This window comes from Canis lupus, chromosome 21, assembly GCF_003254725.2.
Source record: "Canis lupus dingo isolate Sandy chromosome 21, ASM325472v2, whole genome shotgun sequence".
NCBI classification, from domain to species: Eukaryota; Metazoa; Chordata; class Mammalia; order Carnivora; family Canidae; genus Canis; species Canis lupus.
Genome location: NC_064263.1, coordinates 10,289,819 through 10,299,378, shown reverse-complemented (window position 1 = coordinate 10,299,378; position 9,560 = coordinate 10,289,819). Strand labels below are relative to the sequence as shown.

At 37.6% G+C, this 9,560-nt stretch overlaps 1 long non-coding RNA gene across 2 annotated transcripts in view; it reads left to right on the top strand.

Annotated features, from left to right (window-relative positions):
- The first annotated feature begins 96 nt into the window (after positions 1–96).
- The window catches only part of LOC112642030 (uncharacterized), a 43,021-nt gene continuing 33,557 nt past the window's right edge, over positions 97–9,560 (top strand). The window contains exons 1-3 of one of the 2 annotated variants that reach the window (XR_007404691.1): positions 97–616; positions 1,006–1,046; positions 6,715–6,858. This is a non-coding gene — a long non-coding RNA (uncharacterized LOC112642030). The remainder of the gene's footprint in view (positions 617–1,005; positions 1,047–6,714; positions 6,859–9,560) is intronic. The other variant, XR_007404692.1, reaches the window with a different exon arrangement.

Below are 9,560 nucleotides of genomic sequence, written 5' to 3'. Positions count from 1 at the left end.
GCCGCGCTGCGGGCTGCGGGGTGCGGGGTGCGGGGTGCGGGCTGCGGGCTGCGGGCCGCGGGCCGCGGGCCGCGCGCCACCACCACAGCCGCCTCTCGGCTTTTGCGGCGAGTCCAGCCCCGGCCTGGCGGTTCGGTTCGCCCCCTCGCGGCCGCACGGAAGGCGCAGAGCCCGGCGACGTTTGCGCGTCCCCAGCCGGAACGGGGTTGCCTGGCAACCAGGAGACGCGGGGGACGCCCTCTCCCGGGGCTGCCGTCTCCGCCGCCCGGGTCTCCGCGGCGCGGGACTGTTGGGGCGTCGGGGCAAGTGTGATCACGGAGTCATCCAGGCCGACTCCTTTGAGAATACAAAGCACTTAAAGTCAGGAGATCTTACACTGTTGACCGAATGCAGTGCTAGAAATGGTCACCGGTGTGCTCAGACTCTGGGGTAAAGGGACGCTGTTTCAAGTCAGGCTCCATTTGTTGAGTTTGCCGATGCTGCTTCAGTCCGGGGACGACTAATAAAATTTCATCAAGTGCGTGGTAATGGGCACACGCTAAGGATGTCGTCTACAACTTGTATATTTCCCAAACTTGGGACATTTGAAGTAAAAGCAAACACTTCTTGATAGCAAGTATGCTTCTTGAAATAGTAACACCAGTAATAATTAAATAGAAGTAAAAAAGCTATACAATGTTTCTAGTGATCCCGAGCCTGTTAATGAGAGGTGGGCTCAAAATCTTCTGAGCCCAATAAAATTAAGACCATTTTTTCATGGTCCCTTCCTCTTTTTATACCTAGAGGTATTATATTTTTCTGTAGTCATCTCAAGATACATATATACAATATATTATTCTTCACTTAACGTGACTAGAGTATTTTTCTGTTTCATAGTCATTATAAATGAAGTAATAGTCTGTTGAATAAATTAGCACTATGACCATTCTTCCTTTAATCTCATCACTATTATTATATATAAACTTCAATAGTCAACTAACTGTACCTTGTTTTTTCTTATTTTAGATTTCCCTCCAGGATAACTTTTGAGAAGTGGCCTTACTGGGGTAAAGGGCGTAAGCCTTTTAAAACAAATTTAAGATTTTAAAGGCAAATCTAGCCATTTATTTCCAATACGTGGTACCAATTGTCAGTTTCACCAGCCATGGATTGGAGGAACAGACCATAGAAATTAATCTTACACAATTAGAAATGAAGAGATGAAGACATTTAGAAAGTTTAGGCTGTGGTTAAATTCATGGCCTGGGTGTCCTATCTTTGCAACATTACCAGGATTATTACTGAGCTCTTTCAAATGCTTTTAATGTTTACTGTCATTTTTTTCCAGCTACAGCATTTTATAATCAGAAAATAATAAATACTTATAGGAGAAAATTCAAAAATGCAGAAATATATTAAGAACAAGAGCAATGATTCTATCACCCAGTAATAAGGACTGAAACGCTAAACTCTGATAAATTTATTTCCAGTTTTTTCTCCATTGGACATTTATTTATTGGCATGAATGTTAAGCAAAACAAAACAGCAACAAAACCCTCCTAAGAATTGGAGTCATAATGCATATGGAGGTTTATGTTCCCCTTTTGAGTATTTCAAAGACTACAAAATCAAATCATTCTTAAGAGAACAGAGAGCACATTCCACTCCATTCCCCGCCACACTTCCACTCTGTCCCCACATTCCAGTGCTGACTACCACAAATTAAGAAACTGTGTGGTGGTAACATCGCATAATTTATATAATCTTTACATCCAGGTCCCATTCCATCCCCCATTACACACATGCTGTTACACAGAATCTTAAGATTTTTCCCATGTTATGAAAGCAGTGGTATAGACTAGTGAAGAGTGAAGCTTCGGACTTAGACCAGGATTCAGAACTTAGCTCTGCAATGTAGAGCTGTCTATCTACAGCAGGGAAGTCCAATCTCAGGGCTTAAAAAGTGATCTTAATTATTTTGATTAGTCATGTAATATTGAACATACACATTTATCTTACTTTTCAGGCCCTGCTAAAATTGTGGAATAAATTAAATAAAATTAAAAATTAAAAATATAAACCCATAAGGACAATTTTTTTTTGAAAGATTTTATTTATTTATTCTTGAGAGACACAGAGAGAGGGGCAGAGACATAGGCAGTGGGAGAAGCAGTCTTCCCATAGGAAGCCAGATATGGGACTCCGTCCCCTCATGGGGGATCATGCCCTGAGCCAAAGGCAGACACTCAACCGCTGAGCCACCCAGGCGTCCCAGGACAAATTTGAATAGGGTATTGCACCAGACAAATGATATCAATAAATTTTGTTTTAATTTTCCCCCCCTTTTTTTTTTTGGCATTTAGGAATATTTGTGGTTTTGTTCAAATTGTTCCCTATATACTAATACCTAATTGCCTCTTTTTTTCTTACTTAGGCTTTCCTACTCTACCAAATCTAACTGATTTTGACTTTCGATTGTTTCCTATAGGGCAATTAATGAGATTACTACTCTTTTCTTCTTTCTCCTCTGATTTTATTTATGTTTTTTTCAATTTTATTGGAAAATGTAGCATTTGCACATGAGTCTTCCATCCTGATGCCTAGCTTGTTATTTAAATATATTTATTATTGATATATATGTTCGTATATAAACTTATCAAATCCATTTAAATGTTTTTACTTATAATAAATATATTAAGAAATATTGTCACTGGTTACTACTAGTCTTTCAGCGTAAGTTTCCTGTCGTTCTTGTCAGATGAAGCTTATTTTCTAGTAGAGTTGGCAGGAATCATTTATGAAAACAATCTTCCCTGATCTCTTCCATCTTTAAAATAGCTTCTTCTAAAGGCCTGAAACTTGAAGGAGGGCTTTAGTGGATATAAAATCCTTAGTTCATTCTAAGTTCAGAATTTACAAATTTTTTTTAACATAGAACTGAACCGAATTTCTTTTTTTGTGACCAAGCCTATGTTGAATTGAATATAAAACAGAATGAAAGGGAAAAACCTTATCTTGGCACTACATGTTTTTCTTCTTGCTTCCCTGCAGCAATCAAACCTTTAGAAATGTCCTGAACTTGGGGCGCCTGGGCAGCTCAGTCGGTTGAGCCTCTGACTCTTCATTTCAGTTCAGGTCATGATCTCAGTGCTGTCCCATATGGGGGTTTGTGCTCTGTACAGAGTCTGTTTTAGATCCTTTCTCCTTCCCCAAATGAGGGGTGGGACCCCTCATTTGTGTGCGCTCTAAATAAATATAATCTTTAAAAAGAAAAAAAAAGAAAAAAAGTCCTGGACTTATTTCAGTACTCTGTAAATCAATATAAATGTCCTACAACAGTATTGGGTATTTTGTAAATAAATGCTTCTTCCAAAGTTTGGTTACATTTTTTCCCCAAATAAACTGAACATCTTTAGCTGAAATAGCTAATAATTTTGGATTGCCAAAAAACCTTTGCTTTTGAAGTCCTTAGACAATTGCAATTTAAAAAAAAAAACAAAGATTAAAAAAATTACAAACAAGAATTATATTGAAATTTATCCCTATAAAGCAAGGGAGGAAAAAAAAGAGAGATTACAGATAATAATTCTGTATATTGGGGTAGCCCCGGTGGTGCAGTGGTTTAGCGCCGCCTGCAGCCCAGGGCGTGGTCCTGGAGACCCTGGATCGGGTCCCGCGTCAGGCTCTCTGAGTGGAGCCTGCTTCTCCCTCTGCCTGTGTCTCTGCCTCTCTCTCTCTCTCTCTCTCTCTGTGTCTAACATGAATAAATAAATAAAATCTTTAAAAAAATAATTCTGTATATTAAAAATACATTGATATTTATACTCTAGTGTGCATGCTCAGTTATTTGAAGAGTACAACTTTTTTAATATTACCCCATGTTTGAATTTCTGCTATAGGCAACAATCCCGCTGAAAGTAATTTAGTAAATTGTGAAGTACATTTTCTTCTGATAAATTCTCATTTACTTATATATTTTTAAGTTTTATTTCCCATCAAAGATAGTGTCCTTATTAGTTTTAGTAGCCTAACAAAACAGGAGCTAAGAATCATACACATTCTGTGTCCCACCTCACATTCTCGTTACCTACTATTTTACTCTAGTCATTGTGGATTTAACCTGACATCTCATTTCATCTGCATCACATATCTTTCTCTGTCTAGTCTCAGGCTTCTCCAGTGCCAATGAATAAAATGCCTATGAGCCATTCTGATACTCACCAAACTTGGAAGCAGGAGGAGTAAACAGGCAATGGTGCAACCCTTGACTAATTCTTAGATAGGGACTGGTAGATAAATGCTCCTGATTCTGTGTCTTGGGTAGGCAATTCTGAAGTATATTCTACAAGGCTTCTTAGGGGAATTGACCTCCAGCTATTTATTGCAATAATAATGTTGCTCAGTATTTTATCCTAGTAGTCAATATTTCTTCCCTTTCTTGTCTTGCCAGTTTTCCACTCTCCTCTTCTTTGTAATAATTTCCTAAAATAAGCTGTTTACAAGCTTTTATCTCCAGCTCCACTTTTGGAGAGGACCTAGGCTGAACCAAATTGAAAGATGTACATTCTTACTGAATATCTTTTTTAAAATTAAATCTTCAAAAAATGAAATTCATCATATCTCAGAATTTTATTTACTAAATTCTCTTAACAAAAAAGACAACTTTACAGGCTGAAACTTTGAGGTTATTGTTGATTAGGAAGAATTGATTTCCTTGTGCAATAATTGCTGGCATTTCTGTAACATTACATTTCCTTTATTATCCACAAATGCTGGCTTTTCCAAACAATTTCAATTTGTGTTAAACTTTGGCTCTAAAGTTGGTGCATATGAGTCCCAAAAGGCTTGTTCAGATTTGAATAACCAAAATTTAAAATTTTGTTGCTGACTCATTTATTTGTAGCCCACTTTTCTGTAATTCTATAAGTACAGAAATGCTAGAATTTCCATTTCTATAAAATTTTATATACACAGTACTGATTTTGGAGTATTCCACATTTTTCTTTTTTAAGGAGAAAGCCCTTTTTTGTGATAGTTTCTTGTATATCTTCTTTTCTTCCAAACTATAAACTTAGGCAATTTGTCAAAGTGGATAACAAAAAAAATTTTTTTAAAGAACATTAAGACCTATAAATCCACTTTACATATCCAATTAAAATGTAAGATTCTTTATTTTTAAAAAATGTTTATTTATTCGAGAGAGAGAGAGAGAGAAAGGCAGAGACACTGGCAGAGGGGGAAGCAGGCTTCCTGTAAGGAGCCCCTGTGGGACTTGATCCCGGATCCCAAGATCACGCCCTGAGCTGAAGGCAGGTGCTCAACTGCTGAGCCACACAGGCGTCCTGTAAGATTCTTTTTTTAAAAAAAGATTTTATTTTTTTATTTGAGAGAAGAGAGCACAAGTAGGGGACAGAGGCAGAGAGAGGGAGAAGCAGACTTGCTGCTGAGCAGGAACCAAAATGGTCTTGATCTCACGACCTTGGGATTGTGACCTGAGCCATCCAGGAGAACAAACTCTGGCTTTGGGTGTGCACCCTGATTAAAGTTCCTTCAGCTATGACAGTTGCTCCCTTCTGCTGAAGTCTGGCTGTGAATTAGTTTGCACTTCATTAGAAGGAGGAACCACGGTGCTCATGAACCCGTAAGTCCTGACACCCTAATTGGCAGTATCTCCAGAACCATCTTGCTGCCTGCTCCTCTAGGGCCAGTGGTGACAGGGCAGTTCTGCACCCAGCCAAATACATAACAATAAAAGCCAAACATTTGTCAGCCTCAAAAAAAGGGGGATCCCTGGACGGCTCAGCGGTTTACCTGAGTGGCTTACCCCTAAAATGTAAGATCCTTGAAGACAGTGATTTTTGTCTCTTTATTCACTATTATGTCCTGAATGCTTAGAACAATGACCGATATAAGATAGGCACTCAATAAGTGTTTGTTGAATAAATTAAATGAATGAGTTTTTATGTGCTCAATAAGAAAAGAAATAAAAGACAATAAATGCAAATTCAAAAGATGGTCAATTACAACTAATTTTTTTCTTTAGCTTGTTGAATTTGGAGCAAAATTGAACAAAAATGTAAATATGGAAACTAATTTAGAAGTATTTATGTTACTATTAACAAAATAATATTTAAAAAGATATAAAGCCCATGTAGACTTTCACGTTTTCATGAAAGCAGCAAAGGAATACCTTTAGTTGGAATCTATTTCTTTCTAAAAAACAGCTTTATGGATACTTACTAAGTGTTGCAAAACTCAAGCATTTTTTAAAATATACATATTTTCCCACAAGATGGCAGCAAAGATTTATTTTAGAACCACTGGACACAGTAGTTACACCAAATGAGGTACATGTTTGAAAGCTACAATGTGTGAGGAAAGTGGGGGATACTTTTTTATTATTCCTTGGAGGTAACACTTCATTAGAAAGGTTGTATCATTGGTACCTAGATAGAGTTTCTGTGACTCAACACAAATCTCTTTTATACTTTCCACTTCAATTTCATTTTCTTTATTTTTATTTTTATTTTTATTTTTTTATGAGAGAGAGAGAGAGAGAGGCAGAGACATAGGCAGAGGGAGAAGCAGGCTCCATGCACCGGGAGCCCGACGTGGGATTCCATCCAGGGTCTCCCGGATCGCGCCCTGGGCCAAAGACAGGCGTCAAAGCGCTGCGCCACCCAGGGATCCCTCTTTATTTTTTTAAACAAGTATTTTATTTTATTTATTTAACAGAGATAGGACAAACAGCAGGAGCAGCAGGCAGAGGGAGAGGGAGAAGCAGGCTCCCTGCAGGGAGCTCCATGCGGGACTCCATCCCAGGACCCCGGGAGCATGACCTGAGCCGAAGGTGGACACTTACCCCATTGAACCACCCAGGTGCCCCTCAATTTCATTTTCTTTACATATTTCCAGATTAATCTTAAGTTACAAATCTGAATGCATCACTTAACTAAACAAACGACCAAACAGAAACTTCAGTAATTTCCTAAGCCCTATGGAATAAAGAATACTCTTTTTTAGCTTACTCACTCAACCTATTCAGTAGCTATATTCTCTTACAAATTGCTATGACAGGCGGTAGGTATAGAAACATGAATAATGCTTCAGTTATTATTGGGGAAAAATGGACAAAGGTGAGAGATGAGTTTGGGGCATTGAGGTCTGGAATTCAGGTAAATGTCTAGGCTTGAGAAAGCAGTTTGAGAATCAACAGACAAGTATACTTGAAGGGCATGTAAATACAACTGGTGATTTTTTTCATTTAAATAATTTATACATGATATTTGCAAAGAATATTTTAAAACTATAGTAATGATGAATGTGAAATTCATTCTATACATAAAAACAACTTATATGTGCAGACTCTGAATATTTGTCTATTAGATATAACAGATCACAAATAGGGTCAGAATACACATTCTGTTTTTGTAAGTGCAATTCACTTACTAATAAGTCGAGATGGGGAAGCTGGAATGGGCAGAAAATAAGACTGAAGAAGACTGGCTGTATAGAAGGAAAGGCAAGCTAAGAATCCAGGGAATAGTGCCATGTATGACAAGAACTAAATGACTTTTACCAATGGAATAATTTAGTGTCAAGTTCTACAGAATGATTAACTGAGAAGAGAACTAAGAAGAATCGATTGGATTTGGCAATTAGTATCCTCGATGGTGACCTCTGCCTGAATAACTTTAGTCTGACTGCTATGTGACAATGAGGGATGAGAAGCAAGGATGGGGTGGCAGTTGTCGTGAACTTTTCCTGTGAGAAGATTCACTTGAAATGGAAGAGATTAAAGCATCAGTATAATTTGTGAAGAAACAACTTGGTGGACAAAGAGAGATCTAAAATATAAGACAAATAGGGAATAACAAATAGAATAAGATTCTGGAAACGTGATTTAAAAAACTAGGTAAAGTGTTTATTCATAAAGACAGTTTTTTTAATATTTTATTTTTAAAATTTATTTGAGAGAGAAAGAGAAAGAATTTGAAGCAGACTCCCCTGCTGAGTGGAGAGCCCCACAGAGGGCTCAATCTCACACCCTGAGATCACAACCTGAGCCAAAATCAGGAGTTGGACGCTTGACCAACTGAGCCACTAGGTGCCCCTGTTTTTGTTTTTGTTTTCCTTTTGAGTATAATTAGGTTTTTAGGTATAGAAGTGAGAGTTCACACTTGAGGATCTTTACCCTATGGTCTCAATCCTGTATTAATATACTTCATGTTGTTTATACGTGAATCAAACTGAATTATTTCCTCTTGCCCTGATATATCATCCCACAATTTCCTAATTGCTTTGTTTACTTCATTCTCTCTTCTCCAATCTCTTCTTGTTTAAAGCTTATACATTCTTTAAGGTCCAAAACAAATTACACTTCCTGCTGGAGCTATCCTCACCACAAGATCTAGTTCAAGCGGGACTTCTCACTCTCTGGAACTAGCAAGTTAGTCAATGTTATCTCCAAAAACACCACCAGCATGTATAGAACATTGGGGGAGAGCAAGACAAATATAAATGGGGTGGTGGTTGGAGAAGAACCTTTCTGTACATGATCTTTCATGGTCTGACAACATAAGAGAATCTTATAGGTAGTGGAAAGGGTTCTTTGTTTTAATCTGGTTCAGTAGTTTTAGAAAATATATTCAGTTGTTTTACAATTTAATTCAATCCATTGCTTTTTTAAAAAACACAAACCACTCCTATTATTAAACAAAATGTAAAGTAAATTTCATTTGCCAATAAGGAAATGTTTAAGTTTTGTTTTTTCTGTTTAAGTTTCCAAAAAGTGTTAAAAATTTTAATACAATATAGGAGTTCTTATCAATATATACGAAGAATAAAATTAAATACAAAAAGTACTGGATATTAATATAGTAATCAAAAACAAACAATGAGAAGAGCCAGGATTTGGAGTAAGACTACCTGACACTGGGACGCCTGGGTGGCTCAGCAGTTGAGCATCTGCCTTCAGCTCAGGTTGTGATCCCAGAGTCCTGGGATCGAGTCCCACATTGGGCTCCCTGCATGGAGCCTGCTTCTCCCTCTGCCTGTGTCTTTGCCTCTCTCTTTGTGTCTCTCATGAATAAATAAATAAAATCTTTTTTTAAAAAAAGAATACATGACACTGAGTACAAATGTATGTCACCTCTCTGGCCCACATGCTTTCGTACCTAAAAATAGGTTGTTGGGAGTATCAGTTGAAAACACTTTTGTAAAAATGTGTTGTGAACCACAAAGGCTTGTAAAAATATTAGTCAATTTTTTTAGAAGTATTCATGTAAAAAGATATCAGAATAAGAGAAGATTTCTTATCATTACAGCATATAATCCTATATAAGTTTCACAGATCTTGATGTCCATATTGACACTTTTGCTTCCTTCTTTTTATTCTTAAAGATTTATTTAAAGATTTATTCTTTAAATTCTTAAAGATTTTATTTATTTATTGGATAGAGAGCACAAGTGGAGGGTAGGGGGCAGAGGGAGAAGCACACTCCCCGCTGAGCAGGGAGCCCAGCTCAGGACCCTGGGGTCAAAATCTGAGCTGAAGACAGATGCTTAACCAATTGAGCCAC